Here is a 17,445-nt window from a genome sequence, read left to right on the forward strand (position 1 = left end):
AAAGTTGGAAAAATAAATATGGTATACCCCATTACCTGCATTTATACTTCATTATGGTATTTATATGTTTCAAAGGTTGAAGTCACCTGTGATAATACAGCTTTCTAGCCTTCACACTACAGTCTAGTTCTTACAGTGATGAACATCGTGTTCACTGGTGTGATAGATATCAAGCCCCACACAGCATACTGCTTTCTTTATCCTTTAGGACATCAATTTTCTCCTACCTTCTCAGTTACTTGGAAACACGTAATGCCATTTTTTACATAGACTAAGACTCTCTTTCCATTTTTTGCCCTCTCGGGTCTTCCTAAATAGTTGAGACTGAGTGTGAAGTGGAAAGTTACAGGTATGCCTGAGAGTAAACCTTCCAAATTACAGGCTGAGGTCAGGCAAACTGTGAGCAGTATCCTAACAGTTCTTTCAAATGAGAGCAAACAAAGCTTCAGACCTTGTAAAATATTTAAAGCTGTGTGAAACTCAGCAGTTTTTGTTGGCAAGAGTTCTGACTTTGGTCTGGCTGCAGTTTGCATAACGTTTGCATATACTGAGAATTCAAACAAAAATGTAAGAGGGAACTCAGCTGAAAGCATCGTAGTTTTGATAGAAAACTCAAAGCAAATATTCTTGATGGCTTTCACTAAAAATCCAGTTAGGGCATGAAAATTATTTACACCTTGGTCTGGGTTAGTCTGAAAGAAAATTTAGAATTGAGTTTTCCCTCTCACAGACATAAGGCCAAAATTCAAGTGGTGAGGAAAACAGATGAATCCTATTGAATTGCATTAATTTAAAAATTTTGAGAGCTCTAAAAAATAGTGTTGGCATTTCCTTTGAAAACTGGGGCTCCCTGGTCACCCTCACAGTATCATTGCGGAGATTCTTCAGTTTCATACCAGCTCTTGGTTTCATCTGTAGGAAACATACATAGCATTAAATTTTTCTAAGAGTGAATTCATCTGGCTGTGCAGTAGAATAGAGAAGGGATTACCAGCTTCCTTCCTGTATGTGCCAGATCCTCAGTACATCAGCTTTAAATTGGTGAAGAGGTTAAGTCGGAGTATGTGTCTAGATTTCAGTCCAGAGTGTTTCATTTATTACAGTAAACATGGAAGAGATAAGATCACTGAATTCAGCAATCTCTGAAAAAAAAAAAAAAATTCAGCTTTTTGTCATCTCTTGGAACACTATAAGGCTCTTTGTCATATGCTTTCTAGCATTCCCAAATACAAATTGACATCTGCTGGGGATGAAACAATATGAAAATCTGGAGGCATATACTGCATACAGCTTTTTCTTTATACATACACAAACCCACATTATTCAGAGTCAAGCTTCTTTAGGTTTATAAGCCAGAGCCTTAAAAAGCAATATGTTTCAGAATGTCAGAATAATCAGTATCACCTTCATGATGACAGGTGTTGGAGCAATACAATATACCTGTCCCGTCTGCTCCAGTTGATGTCACAGTCAAAAGTGACACTGACTTCAGTGGGAGCATAATATATATTTTCAAACTAAAAAATTAGTATCTTTGCATCTTTCAGCACAACTTTTCACTGCTCAGACTTTTTATAACATGTTCCTCTCAGTGCAGTTGGAGCAATTAATAATCAGAATATTCTCTTCTTCCCCTTATAGCAGTAGAAGGAAACTTTTTAAGGCATGCAAGTAGCAGTCACAAAGTGGTTGTGATGCCTTTTTACCCAGGGTGGAAGTCTCTGGATCCTTTGGGTGTGGAGTGGGATAGCAATCTCTTTCGGGTTTTGTAATTAAATTATTGTTAAGGCTGATTAGAAAAGCTCCAGTGTGGCAATATAGTAGCAAAATGTCCCTTGCAGTGTAGCAGATATATTGTTCATTACTCAGAAGGATTTCATGTGAATTAGTAAAATGTCCATAAATTAGTGATTAAAACAGCATTCCAGTTCTAAATCACTGCACCTTCAACTTCCTGAAGGAAAATTGCATGGGAAAGCCAGGATGTTTTTCATACAAGAGCATGCTACTTCTTAATGTCAAGTCAACCTTATATTGGAATGTTTATATCAAAAGATTCATCTTTTAATGGAACAAAACACTGAAAAAGTGGCAGAAGCAGAAGTTTTTTATAAATAGATACTATGTTCAATAAAATAAAACTTTCTTCTTGCAAAGGAATTTAAAAGGCATATCTTCTCAACAGGTTTATTAAAACAAAATGCAAGTAGAATTACTAATTACATGCAATTGAATAAAGATAGTGAACCAAAAGCTGTTAAAAAGTTTTAAGTCATCAGGAATAAACTTAAAACATACAAGCATTGTAAAACTCTTGTAATATTTGCATCATTTTCAGGTGAAAAATCTGTAAACTGGCACAATATTCAGTGTGCCAAATTTTCAGAAAATATGACTTCATCTGGAGGTGCTAAATTAAGAATTATTTACTTAAAAACTGATGCAGAATTGGCTTCATTCTTTATTCTTGTTGCTTCTTACTTTACATTCATTAAAAATTGTCCTTACAGATATCAGAGATGGTTGTCTTGTGAATATTGGCTATATATTGTCTGAGCTTTAAAGGACAAAGGCAATAAAGAAAAGGTTTTTTACAAAGTCATACTGAGATTTCAGTGTTTATAATTACTGTAGAAAGTTTCTCCCTTCCCTTCTCCATAAGTAAGTGTGCAGCTGATCTTCATCACATTCCTCTTGCTTCTCACATCGTCTCCCAATCAGATCTGTTGCCCCCCTTGGTTGTGTGCTCAGTTGTACCCTCTCACTGTATCTATCTGTGGTTCAGGAGTTCTAAAAAACATGAATAATCTTGAAGCTTTTTGCTTCCCCCATTGTAATTCTCTATTCTGATGCTCAGTTACCTCAGACTTCCTGTAGTCAGGGGCTCTGGGTTACACTGGCATCGTCCTCTCTTTTTTTCATTATCTACGTTGTGATGGCTGCCCAAATGCTGGATTTTTTTCTCCTTTCCATTCCTTCAGTCTATCCAAAAAACACCTTACTCCATCTAGAGTATCCAAGTCCTTTCTCTTCTCCTGACATCAGAGGATGGTTGGTTTTCCATACCACTTTAGCTGATTTAAGCTGTTTTTTAAATTCAAAAAGTCATCTTTCTGCTCACTCATGTACAGTATTCCACCTGTATGAGTAAGTACAGGTGGAATCAATCCAAGCAGTTAATCTGACATTTTTCATCAAAGTTAGGAAAGAAGCTGACTTTCACCTAGGCAGGGATCAAATTGTTAAAAATCTTATTTCAATCTAAGTGGGACTTTTAGTCAAATACTCAAAACGACTAACTATAGAGCTGTTATTTTAAATTGTGTAGACAAAGAAAATTACTTCAAAACTGTTGTTGGAGTCAATAGTGTGTTTTGAAATTTGTGCAAAGGACAAACTGTATAAAAAAGAAACCTGAACATACTTATTTCTGACAGCTGGCAGTGTTAGTCATGGGCTGAAGTTTAAACTTCTAATATAGGTGTACTGGAAGTGGAGAAACTTATTTCAGGATTGAAAGATTGAAGATTATCTGCTTATCTAGAGATCTTTTATGAAATTTTACCATGAAAAAATTTCACCAACAATCAAAACCTAGGCAGTTAAGCTTTTTTATTTGTGTTAAAGCTTATTAATATATAGTAGTACTTCTGACAACTGTACCTTTGTGGTGTAACTTGCACTTTTTGACCTGGAAAAGTCAGACATAATTGTACTTCAGAGTCAAAAAAAACTAAAGCAAGTTGCTGAAGATGTGCATTAAACACAGAAAAGAGTTAAACTGAATCTCTCAAAAAAATAATACCTAAAGCTATATAGTTGAAGCCCCATAAAAGCATTATATGTATATGGTTAACTACATTTTATATAAAAGAAGGATGGAACCAGGAGTGATACTGTCCCAGAAGTACCATCTGGTCTGAAAGAAAGCCCTTATTATTATGGGAATCCAGTAGGGCCTCATATTCTCAGGCAGGTTTTAAGCTATTATTTGTGATTTTAAGAGATGGCCTTCCAAACTGGACTGACTTACATACCAACGTACTTCTGGTGCAAAAACTGCATTCAAGAGTGAATACTTCATAGTGGCAGTCTGAATATTCATATGATTTTTTAAAATCCATTCAAAATGGATCTAATTAAGTATCAGACAGGAAATATCCAAGTTAATAAATACAACTTTACTTTTGAATTCTAAACATTAAATACAACAGGCTGTAGAAGCTCAAAAAAAAAAAAAAATTGAAAAACAACTGTGGCATTAGATTTCTAGCAAGGAAATTTTTGGAAAATGTTTTCTTGACTTTTCCATGTGAATGTGATAATGTAAATTTTTCCCTATTTCATATTCTTCCATGTTTAAGGGGATGGTATAGTTCTTGAATCTTCTATTTTCTTTCTATCCTTTACTTTCAGATCCTCTCATGAAAGAATTTAGATAAATTGAAGCAATGGAATAAAAAGCTTTTAAAAAGTGTTGAAATAAAATCAAACTCCTGAAAAAACAAAATAGAAAAAAATGCACCTAACAGTTACACATAAAGAAGACATTTAGAAAACAAGTATGCATATGTATCTCTAAACTTTCTACATATGTGAATTTCTCTGGTTACAAGAAACTCAGTTTCTAGCTGGATAAATGGATGTGATTTCATTAATTTCTAGAGGAATTCTCCCATCAATATACAGCATATGTGAGGTATGAAAACTTGAAAAAGTAGCTGGATCAAAAAAACCTGCAAACCATTAATGTCTGTCTGTAGCAAAAAATAAGTAGTACTCCAAATAAACTTTGTTTTAAAATTCTCAGCTAACACTGTGGATTTGAGAAATCAGCTTTCTACCCAGTCACTCAGGATCTCATGTTTTGCTGTTTTATGAAGCCTTTTAATCAGTCAGAGATGTTAACTTTTTTCCCCTTGTGCCATTATTCTCTGTATTGCTTTTAGCAATAAACCCTGTTACAACTTAGTCACAAATGTCAACAGAAGATTAGAGGTTCCCGAGCCACCTTTTAAAGTTTAAATTGATGCAGAAAGCTGACATTATAATGTCAATTACTTAATATCATCCTAGATTTTCAGCAAAGAACTTAAGCATATGTTTAGGTCTTATTCAAATAGATGAAATTTAATCGTGAGCTTATGCTGTGTGTATAGATACATATGCATTTAAAAGGTTTGTCAAATAAGGAGGATTTGTTGAACTAGAACTAAATCACCATTCTTTTCTAGTGTTGTCCAAGTTTTCTTTAAATTATGTTTTTTCTAACTTACATTTTACAAATTATATTTAGGATGGGTAAATTTTTTTCTAGCAGTTTGCTAGCAGTAAGAATTAAAATCTTATATCTTTATTTGCACTGAATAGTATCTTTAGTATGTTATTTATTTTATATATTTGATATGTAAAATGAAAATTCTGGCTGGGCTAGAAATATTTTTGTATGGTTTAAGACTGCTGCATACTTATCAAATGCATTCTATGATTGTTTTTCAAGAAAACAAGTACAACTTATGCAAAGTTATATGTAATATAAACCTGTTGCATACAGAGTAAAAATTTTTCTTTATTAGAGAAAAAATGGGAATGCCCATCAAAGCATAAATATTTGGCAACTGAACTGCAGTAATCTAGTAATGGAGACTAGTTTTATCTTTAATTTTTGTGATCTGTGGCATTTAATGAAGGCATGGACATCTTGTTTAGAGCTAGTACTTCTGATAATGTCAATAGATCATAAAGTTATATATTTGAGGGTGAGAAGGGGAGTAAGCCTCATATATTTGCTTCTATAAGATGCCCTGTGTTTAGTATTTTTTGTTAGAAAAATTTTTGATCCCGTATACCCTAAACCCGGATTTAAAAGAGAGAATACAGCCCTATTTGGGAAAGGAAAAAAATATTTCCATTCCACAAGGAGATTATAGTTTTAATTCAAAATATTAGAAATTATATTTGTAACATATCAAACTACATTTTTGTATTGTATAAATAAAATGCATGTATAAATAAAATATTTTAATCAAGTTTACATTTGTCTACATGGCAGATGGGCTGATTATTCTGAACTTGTCTGGAAAGAAACTTCAGAAAGTTGATATGCATCCAAAATATGCATGGAGACAAGTAAATTGCCAATTGCAACATTTTTTTGCCAGCAGCTTCTTTAGTCAAGCAAATCAAGTACCATTCTATCAGCACTAAAATCAGACAGCTTGAGACTCTGCTGCCATTTTAAAACTTTCCCTAAGCAAAAGACACTGTAGTGGAAAATCCCCAGCTCAGATGTGGGGATAGAGAAAAAGTAATCATTTACCTGTCACCATGTGTACCTGTAACCAGCACCAGCTTTCCAGGTACTCCAGCTCCCTGTAACAGAATTCAAGTGTGGAAAAGGATCAGAAATACGTGAAATAGATTAGAAATGAGACTGGTTTTCAGCTCACATTTACAGCATGACATTGTAGCTCTCAACAAACTAGGCTTTGTTATTTTTTGTGCAAGGAGGGAAATCATAAGGTTATGGTGCTTTCACCTTTCATTCCTATCTGTGATGCAGTCTTTGGGCTCTCTGAAACAGTTGAGACATACAGAAAAAAGATTTTGGACAAATATCACAGGGTAAGGTCAGGGTATGGCTGACCTCTGTGGTACATTACTTGGCTATGTAGTCTAAATACTTGAAAGATCCATATGCCACATAGATACCTGCCCCCTGTTCCCAAATGTGTAGTTTTCATGTGGTGAGATACCTCAGGTCTATTGGTCTCTATGCTCTACTAAAATAAAGATAATATTGAACAAAAGGGGATCCTCAAGGGAAAATGTTTCATAACTTCATAGGCTTCATTGTTTCCAGAATTAAATCCCAGTATATGTTTTCTTGAGTGACATTTTGCCTCACTGCAGAGTTCAGTGTCCCTGCCTCATACTCATTCAGCCAGAAATCCTAACTCTCAACTCAGGCTGGCTGTTTTTTGTGGTGTGAACTGGCTAAGAGCTCAAGCCAGCAGCTTACAAATGACCAGTGAATTTGAGTGTTTTTTTCCAGAGACTGGAAGCCTGCAGCTGTTCCACATTTCCACTGACAGTGTATGTATGGCATAACAGTTTTGAAGTGGCTTGTCTAGATGGCTTTTTAACTCAGGCCTATTTAAAAAAGAATGCTTTCATCTGGCAAAATATGAAGTTAAAAGTCTGGCAGTGGGAATATGTGCATTTGCAGAGAGTGGGGAAATGCACTGTGAACAGCTCTAACTCTGGGAGGACTAGAGGTTGTACAGGGTGCACTTGAAACGTGTTAAAGCAGTGCCTTGCATGTGCAAAGGATGTGCTGAAGGCAGCTGCAGGTCTGTCTCTGCTGGTATGAAAACGGAGCATATAGAAGGTAGAGAGTGGGAAGAAAGGCATTTAAAGAACAAGGCAACCGTCAGGCACAGTCAACATGGGTTCACAGAGGGAAAAGTCCAGTTTGACTAATTTGATACCCTTCTACAATAAGGTCACCTGCCTAGTCGATGAAAGAAAAGCAGTAGGTGTAGTTTACCTGGATTTTAGTAAGGCTTTTGATACTGTCCCTCACAGCATCCTTTTGTTTAAGTGGCCCAACTATTGCCTGGGCAGCCGAGTTCCTCAGGGCTCAATTCTAGAGCCAGTTTTGGTCAATATTTTTACCAATCTGGATGCAGGAGTTGAATACGTCAGTAGCAGGTTTGCTAATGATCCAAACTCACTGAGACCTCCTTGCTTTCTGCAGCTTCCTGAGGAGGGGAAATCCAGAAGGAGGCTCTGAGCTCTGCTCCCTGGTACCCAATGACAGGACATAGGGGAACGGCTCAAAGCTGCACCAGGGGAGGTTTAGACTGGACACCAGGAAGCATTTCTTCACTAAGAGGGAGGTCAAACACTGGAACAAGCTTCCTAGAGAGGTGATCGATGCCCCAAGCCTGTCAGTGTTTAAGAGACATTTGGACAGTGCCCTTAAGGACAAGCTTTAACTTTTGGTCAGCCCTTAAGTGGTCAGGCAGTTGGACTAGATGATCACTGTAGGTCCCCTCCAACTGAACTATTTATCCTGTCCTACCCTATCCTATGAAAAAGTATGCGGGCCACAGTGATTTTCCAGCTTTTATCAAGACAGGACATCAGTATGCAGCCAGAACGTACACATGACAAATCAAGAGCTGTGAAATGCTCTTAGGATCATGACATAAATGCAACAGAACTTCTCAGGAAACAGTCTGTAAACTTGCAGGTTGTTTTACAAGACACTGTAAAACGAGCTAATAGGTGTCAAAGCCTAAAGAGGTAATTTTATTTCGTTATAAAATACGGATGACCAAGCACTGGATAGTACATATTATTTCCTACTGCATTATTTTATATATTCATATCACATGAAGAAGAAGGTGTTTGGCATAGGCAGTCTAAGTGATTACTGCCCCTTACTCAGTAGTTGTTAGACTGCATGTAGTATACTGCATTCAGTTTGGGGCCCACAGTGTAAGATGCTGATAAACTGGAGCAAGTTCAGCACAGGGCTTACAAGTGCCTGGAGCCTTGCCCTCTGATGACAAGCTGAGGGAACTGGGCTTGTTACGCCTGGAGGAACAGCATCAAGGGGATCTTGTAGCTCCCTTACAAAACCTTAGAGGAGCTTATTAAGAAGATGGAAACAGACTCTTTCCTGAGGTGCAAGAGAACAAAACAGAGTGGTCATAAATTGAAAGAGGGAGGATCTTAGTGCACATAAAGAAAAGAGAACAAGTTGTCCAAAGAAGTTTTGGAATCTCTATTCACAGAGGTTTTCAAGACTCCACTGAATAAACGCCTGAGCAATCTGGTCTGATCCCAGTGATTCCAGTGTTCACTCTGATTTGAGCAGGACGCTGGACTAGATGATTCCCTGAGGTCCTATCTAATCTGAATTATTCTGTTATTCCATGATTTTGATGTGTCATTTATGACACAGAAAAACAAATTAAGAAATCCAAGCCAATGATCTAAAACCTGAGAAAACCCCAAACTTGTATTGACACACACATATATATATATATATATATATATATAGTTCCAGTTCTTTAGTGCAAAATACGTTCTATAAATAGATTCAGTACTGCCTCTATTGCTTTCACAAATAAGTACACAGGAAGCACTGCACATGCATATTCACACAGATGTACATCTGTTGAAGAGGTACTCTTTTAATAAAGTGCTTTCCCCAAATCTTATCTAGTACTAGTAATAATAATGCATTTTATTTTTACAATGTCTTCCATTTGTGGACTTCAAGGTATTTGGGGGATACTATAACAAATAGAGTTAATTCTGAACTGGCTGGTGTCTTTCAGTCTTTAATGAGTTTGATTTGGCAGCTCTGGGGATAAAAAATGAATGCATAAGTCCTGGATGAGCAGTATGCCTGGGAAGTCAGTTCATTTTCCTGAGCTGTTGGTTGGTAGAACACCACATGGCCCCAGACTGTTAAAAATACCCTTGTTTTGCACTGCATGTTTGTTCTGGAATACTATAGAGAAATTTAAGTAGCAATTTACTGCCAAATACATCCCTCTCTATTTTCAACAGTCTTCACCAAGCTTTGTACCTCCTCCTAATCCCTTGTCAGACAGCTGTGCTGAATGCAGCAGGGCTCAGTGCCTTTTCCTTTTTTGCTTTTCCTTCTGTGTGGTTCTGCCCAAGTTAGGAGCTAGATCTCACTTACCAGCCCTGAGGCTGCTGTAAACATTCAGCCAGTACCTCTCTTCATGTGAGTAAGCAGTAACTGGAGGTGGCAGGCACATGAGCTCCATCACCATTTTCATGTCTCCTTCCCATTCCCATTCCCATTCCCTAGCTCTAGCTGTCTTTGCCTTTGGGGCAGGTGAAAGGAGAACATGCTGTGAGTACTCTCAGCTAACAGGCATGTACTCAGTTACCTCACTGAGCTCCCCTTTTTTCAGCTGCTTTACTGAACAGACAGGCCAGAAATTCTGGCACACAGGCCCCTCTCAACTACAGCATTGGAACTGGTCTGAGAAAAGAAGGGGTTAAAAATCAATAAAATGCACTGCTGCACTAGGCCAAACTGAGACTAAATTCTCTGTTAGGGAAATTAGTAAAGGACAATGAGTAAAGTACTAAGAAAACTGCTTTTTAATCATTTATTCCTTGAAACTAGATGTCAGCTGTTATGAAAATCTCATGTCCATTCTTTTGTTGCTAGCTGTGGAGAACAGAAATGTCACAGCTGCAGGTGCGTTATAGACAGTATCTGTTCAGGGTGGGGGCAAGGTGACCGACAGCGCGATAAGAATGATACCCCCTCCTAAAACTGTAGTAAGTGGAGACTGCTCAGAGCAGGGGTTAGGTGCCTTTTGGTCAAGTGATTAATATAGCTGAAAATTAAACTGAATGTATTATGCTTGCTTTATTCATGTTAAATAAGGAACTCTCGGAGGTTATCTTTGGAGAAATAGGAGTCATGTGAGGGTACCATGCCGAAATTCACAAAATCTGTGCTATCCTTGGCCATTCTGTTTAATGAGAGAAACAGCTCTGCAGGGGGGAGTGCCAGACTTGCCAATGACAGCAGGACGCATGCAGGCATTTTCAGGACTTTGACTGAACGATAATTGCAAACACTTGGTTTTGTTTGTTACGACTGAGTGTTCAAAAAATTTCAGTTGTATAATTAGATTATAAAGTCTTTGGTCTACAATACATAGTTACTTTGTCTATTAAAGGACTTTGCACCATTTGGAGGCTTGAAGAAATGAGGAATTTATCTTGTGACCTAGCTAAGACAGTAACACGGCTCACTTCTCTGCTTTTCACTTTTACCTGTCTTAGTCCAACCTGAATTTCATCATGATGTGATAAAAAACTACTTATGGAGAAGCTAACGGTTGGTTAATTTAAATTTTCATAGATGAATTGTCAAAAGAGCAGGATATGTGCACTTTACGATTTACAAACATATTTTGCCTTTTATTTACTTTTAGTTCACAGTTTCAGATGATGTTCTGCACTCATGGTGTATTAAAGATTTTATTATTCGAAGGAGTTCTACAAGAAAAATTAATACAGTATTAACACAATGATATGAGAAGGGAGATGCTGCGCTAGACGACAGCATCCTGTCTTCAGCACTGGCCAGGAATGGATGCTGAAGCTGAGAACAGGACAAGCTGATATGATGCTTCCTCATAATACTCTCTGCTTCATCAGCAGTTGTATTTAGGGACATTTAATGATCCCAAAGATTTCTATTAAATTTGTCATAGGGAGTCATAGGGATTAATTTCAAACATCTATATCTATATTGACTGTCAGCCAGTGCAGATGGTTTCACTACAGACTTCCTGTTGCCGTCAAGGCTGGTGCTTTCTGCAGGCTGACCTTAGTGTGCTCAACAGTTACACGGCTGAGGCATAAAACATGTAAGTTTTATTTCAAAGACATCCCTAGAGAGTAATAATTCATAACACAGATTAAGAATCATGTGTTCTTTGTGACCATCCAAACCCACTGATTTTGGAACGACTTCCACCACTGACACAAAATTGGCTGCAGGTTCCATGTCAGTCCAATGGGCAATGCCAGGGAAGGTGTAGCAGTGATGCTCTGCCTCCTTTCTCTACCCCTGCTATTACATTTGGCAGGAAGAAGGACCTTGGCCCTTAGCAATTTTTTTTCTGACAAAAATCAGTAGAAGAAATAAAGCATTCTTCTGCTATGGTGAAATGAGACATTCAGAGTCAGTGTGAAACTGATGAGCAGGCAGTGTGCGCTTGCAGCCCAGAAAGCCAACCGTATCTGGGCTGCATCAAAAGGAGCGTGACCAGCAGGTCAAAGGAGGTGATCCTGCCCCTCTACTCTGCTCTTGTGAGACCTCACCTGGAGTATTGTGTGCAGTTCTGGTGTCCTCAACATAAAAAGGACATGGAACTGTTGGAACAAGTCCAGAGGAGGACCACGAGGATGATCAGGGGACTGGAGCACCTCCCGTATGAAGACAGGCTGAGGAAGTTGGGGCTGTTCAGCCTGGAGAAGAGAAGGCTGCGTGGAGACCTCATAGCAGCCTTCCAGTATCTGAAGGGGGCCTATAGGGATGCTGGAGAGGGACTCTTCATTAGGGACTGTAGTGACAGGACAAGGGGTGACGGGTTAAAACTTAAACAGGGGAAGTTTAGATTGGATATAAGGAGGAAATTCTTTCCTGTTAGGGTGGTGAGACACTGGAATGGGTTGCCCAGGAGGGTGTGAATGCTCCATCCCTGGCAGTGTTCAAGACCAGGTTGGACGAGGCCTTGGGTGAGATGGTTTAGTGTGAGGTGTCTCTGCCCATGGCAGGGGGGGTGGAACTAGATGATCTTAAGGTCCTTTCCAACTCTAACTATTCTATGATTCTATTCTATGATTCTATGAAACATGGAGATAGACAACAGCTGCACTTTCAAACAAAAATTAGGTGTTTGAAAGACTTGGCCAAATCAAGTATTACTGAGTAAAGAAGAAAAGATACGGCATGATGAAGAATTAGTTACAACTCTTCACATTGTGAAAAGCATCAACGCATAATTCACATCAAACCAATGGAAACAATTCACAAATAAAACCAACATGAAATTGAAATACTCAGAGCTTGTTTAGCTTGGTTTGGGAGGAACTGGAATATTTCTCATCACATTTGTTTTTATAATTTTATGGTTGCATGTTTGTCATTTTTGTGATTCTAAGGAAGAAACTTAAAACATTAAATTTGTTGGGCAATTTTCTAAACTACTACAGAGTTTGTGATACTTTACATTTTGAAATATGCTGGGCTTTTGGGGATCACTGCCTGTGGATATATAAACCAAAATGCTGATGATGAAATGTAATGCTGTGTAAATCTTGCTTCTTGTGCAGTTTTACAACATTTCAAACTCACCTAAGTTCAACTAATGCATTCTAATATTTGTAATTGTTTTGAAGAAGTGAGGGCCAAAAGTTCAACCAAGCTGCAGCAATGCATAATTTCTAAATTAAGCTGGTGAAATGGAAATTAGAAAAATGTCTGTAAATTCAGCCACTAAATTGTTCAGCTTTTTCAGAACTAAATATAAAAATTTAATGTGATCCAACATATATCATATATGAAGAAAACATTCTCTCAACTTGGAACAGAAATCTGAGACCACAATCCACCCCATCCAAGTTTTTCAAATGTTCTCATATACTAGGTCTTTAGATGACAGATCAAGCTCATGTTTGGTATAAACACATTTAATGTCACACATGTTTAAACTCAGACCTCTATTTTACTTGGCATAGTCAGTGTTTAAATGCACTTTTACAGTATTTTACATGGGGCTTACAATAATAAGTTGCAGTAGGGAAGGTTGATTACATGCTGATCACAAGAGAACCCAAAACAAGCCTAAGAGGAACAGAATGTTCAGAACTATTCGGTTAGTCTCAGTACCACTCCTGCAAGTTGTTGCTGTCCTTTCATGACCTTGATAGATCTTTGAATGTGAAGGGGCATCAGTCCCCTATTTTAAGAGTACAAATAGTTTTCTACACCAGTTTTTTAAAAGACAACAATTTTAATGTCAAATTGCAAGGTCCTAATTGTAACAACTGCAACTCAAGCTGAATTCAGATAAAAACTAGGAAAGATGCCCTTAAAATAACTGAAGGTAAATTAGTTCACCAGTCTTTACCAGAATTGACCTTCTAAAACTGGCCCGTAGGATTAAGATTTTCAATTCCACCAAGTTAGCAATTCAACTTATAGCACCTTTCTTTTTAAGCTGTGCTAGCCACATCAGACACGAACAGAAAAGCGCTCAGCACCTTCTGACTTGCAAATGGGCTGTTGATTTATGTCTTTATTCACCATATTATTCAGATTTTTCACCAAAAGCATAAGAATCTTGATCTGGTAGTAGACACAGTACACAGTAAGTTTATATAGTACAGTATGCATATATGCAAAACACAACTAAAACCTCTAAGCACCTAGAAATCTGTAGATCACTATGTATGAATACACAAAAGAAAATGTATTCTGAGACTTACAGAATGGTTTAGGTTGGAAAAGTCCTTAAAGCTCATCCAGTTCCAACCCCCTGCTACAGGCAGGGACACCTTCCACCAGACCAGGTTGCTCAAAGACCTGTCCAGCCTGGCCTTGAACACTGCCAGGGATGGAGCAGCCACAGCTTCTCTGGGCAACCTGTGCATGTCTCATCACCCTCACAGTACAGAATTTCTTCCTAATGTCTAACCTAAATCTTCCCTCTTTCAGCTGAAAACCATTCCCCCTTGTCCTGTCCCTACAGGCCCTTGCAAAATGTCCTTCTCTTGATGTCCTATAGGCCCACTTTAGGTATTGGAAGGCTGTTACAAGGTCTCCCTAGAGAGAAGACCTTCTCTTCTCCAGGCTGAACAAGCCCAACTCTCTCATGATGATCAGAGAGCATGAGCTCTCTGATCATCTTTGTGGCATTCCTCTAAGACTCACTTCATGGTCCCCCCTCTTATGCTGGGGCCCCAGAGCTGGATGCAGTACTGCAGGTGGAGTCTCACAAAAGCAGAGCAGTGAGGCAGAATCACCTCCCTAGATCTGCTGGTTATGCTTCTTTTGATGCAGCCCAGCCCAGGGTTTCTGGGCTGTGGGTGCACACTGAAGCTGGCTCATGCTGAGCTTCTCATCAATCAACACCCCCAAGTCCTTCTCCTCAGGGCTGCTCTAAATCCAGTCTCCACCCAGCCTGTAACTATGTTTGGGATTGCTCTGACCCAGCTGTAGGACCTTGTACTTAGCCTTGTGAAACGTCATGAGGTTCTCACTGGCCCACCTCTCAAGTGTATCAAGGTCCCTCTGGGTAGCCTCCCTTCTCTCCAGTGTGTCAACCGCACCCCGTGAGGATGGAGGCACAGACCCAGAGGTAGAGTGCAGGCTGGATCGTTTATTGAAAAGATTACACGATATTTATATGCTGCCAAGCACATCTGCATTTGCCCTGCGGTTACACCAGGTGAAAGGTCTATCTGATTTTCTTGCTGACATCCTCTTTCCAGTTCCAACGTCCTTGTTCCTTGCCAGTTCCAACGTCTTCCAAGTACCAGTCAGGGACAGGTCACTCTTAATTGCCAGCTGTAGTTTCTCCTTCCCATGGTCTCTGACAGCTTTGATACATTCCAGCCCCAACAGCACCACACAGCTTGGTGTCATCGGCGAACTTGCTGAGGGTGCATCAACCCCACTGTCCATGTCTCTGACAAAGTTGTTAAAACCATGCAGATCCCAATACTGACCCCTGAGAAACACCAGCTGTCACTGATCTCGAGTTGGACAACAAGCCTTTGACCACAACTCTTTGAGAGTGACTATCCATCCAGTTCCATATCCAGCAAGCGATCTATCTATGCCTTTGCAGTTTAGAAACAAGGATGTCATGTGGGACAGTGTCAAATGCTTTGCACAAGTCCAGGCAGACAGCATCAGTTGGTCTTCCCTTACCCACTGGTGTTGCAACCCTTCCATAGAAGGCCACTAAATTTGTGAGGCATGATTTTCTCTTAGTGAAGCCATGATTGCTGTCACCAAACGGGTGTTTTCAAGCCTAAAGTTAGCCCACAACTAGATGTTCTTGGGATCAGACCAAATATTAACATGACTCAAAACTTACCTAAGAAACAGGGAAAGGAAGTAAAAATAAATCATTAGTTTTATTGAGCAGAGATGAAAAACAGACTTCATATTAAGGCTCCAATGTAGATGAATTGGAAAGGTGCCAACAATCCAGCAGCATTTGCAAGTTAATTATTTAAGTCATTCAGTTGAGAGAAGGCATTAAAGAAGTTGAGAAGTCTTACACTCTACTAAATGAATACTCACTAAAATGGCAAATACTGCAACTAATGGCATAATACTAATGACAAATTACAGTCTTGCAGAAAAAAAAAGGAAAAAATCCATTATAAATACATTTTATGGGATTCTAAATTAACTCTCTGGTAATATCAAAAATGGAATTGGGCATTACCCCAACCAGTGTGATAACAGCTCTGTTCAGTGGGCAATATGACTGAAAATGACTGAGGTTTTAGGAAATATGTGGAAGAGAATGAAAAATAATTCTGAAGAGATCAAGCATAGCTCTGGGCCACTGCGTTTTCCACAAGCTTGACTGTGGGCACCTTCAGTCCAAAGAAGGGTGTTCTGGAATTTGAGGCTCAAGAGCTGCAACAAAGCAGGAGCAATTCTCACGGGAATAATGAATGAAAAGTTTTGAACCGTTTGCCTCAGAAGATTAACAGAATATGTGATAAAACAATGAAATGGTGTTCAGCAGTCTGAATAGGACTGCTGCCCATACCAGTAACAAGACATTATTCAACAGAAAATTTGCAAAATCACAAATAGCAAACAGTTCTTCATGCAATAGTGACCGTGGAACTTGCTGACATAATGTACCCATGAAGTCAAGGGTTTAGAAAGGTTTAGACAGAGGCTGTACATTTAATTGGAGTTCACAAAAATACCTGGTACTAACAGTTAAGGCTGAGGGTACCACACCTTGAATACCATGTTCAGTTTTGGGCCATCATTACAAGAAAGACATTGAGATGTTGCAGAATGTCCAGAGAAGGGCTGGTCTAAAGAACAAGCTTTACGAGGAATGGCTGAGGGAACTGGGGTTGTTTAGCCTGAAGGTAAGGAGGCTCAGGGGAGACCTTATCGCTCTCTACAGCTACCTGAAAGGAGGTTCTTCTTCCCAGTAACAAGTGATAGGATAAGAGTTAATGGCCTCAAGCTGCACTATGGGAGGTTTAGACTGGATATTAGGAAAAAATTATCCATGGAAAAGGTTGTCAAGCACTGGAACAGGCTGCCCAGCACAGTGGTGGAGTCTCCATCCCTGGAGGTGTTTAAAGATGTGTAGATGTGGCACTCAGGGACATGGTGGACTTGGCAGTGTTGGGTTAACAGTTGGACTCATTGATCTTAAGGGTCTTTTCCAACCAAAATGATTCTATGGTCCTTCTGTAGCAGGAGTAAAACAGCACACTTCAGGGTTTATGCTAACACTAACTGGGGCTCTAATGAGTGAAAACTGCTGCATGCTCTTGGACTTCTTGCATCTTTTTTTTTATGTGAAACATCTGATACTGGCTGTGTGAAGAAACCAGATTAGACTAGACATATGGTTCTGATGAAATTTTAATAAAATCCCACCCTTTTGTCATGAACTATTAGGGTTAGAGGCAGTTTAGCGTCAGGCCTGCAATGTAATGGCCTGACATTGCTCCCACTTGAAGTGAGGAATTTGGGACTGTTACCATTTAAGTGAACAGCAGGAGGCACGGGCTGGGCTGTATAAACTCGCCGCTCAGTGCATCTGGAAGGAGGGGATGTTAACACCTTTTTTTTTTTTTTGCTGACAGTGC

The 17,445-nt window shown here is 39.0% G+C and overlaps 2 long non-coding RNA genes across 2 annotated transcripts in view; one reads left to right on the top strand and one right to left on the bottom strand.

The window, feature by feature from the left end:
* The window catches only part of LOC133277561 (uncharacterized), a 19,592-nt gene extending 14,972 nt beyond the window's left edge, over positions 1-4,620 (top strand). Inside the window, exon 2 of the long non-coding RNA XR_009746247.1 lies at positions 4,417-4,620. This is a non-coding gene — a long non-coding RNA (uncharacterized LOC133277561). The remainder of the gene's footprint in view (positions 1-4,416) is intronic.
* Positions 3,291-17,430, bottom strand: LOC133277563 (uncharacterized). Its single transcript, XR_009746249.1, has 3 exons — positions 17,338-17,430; positions 6,320-6,372; positions 3,291-4,496 (listed from the first exon to the last, which is right to left on the bottom strand). It is a non-coding gene; the product is annotated as an uncharacterized LOC133277563 (long non-coding RNA).
* Between the last annotated feature and the right edge of the window lie 15 nt (positions 17,431-17,445).

The sequence above is a fragment of the Pezoporus flaviventris genome, unplaced genomic scaffold (assembly GCF_033815535.1).
Source record: "Pezoporus flaviventris isolate CSIRO_AGI_PZ_B2104156 unplaced genomic scaffold, CSIRO_AGI_Pfla_v1 ptg000057l, whole genome shotgun sequence".
Lineage (NCBI taxonomy): Eukaryota > Metazoa > Chordata > Aves > Psittaciformes > Psittacidae > Pezoporus > Pezoporus flaviventris.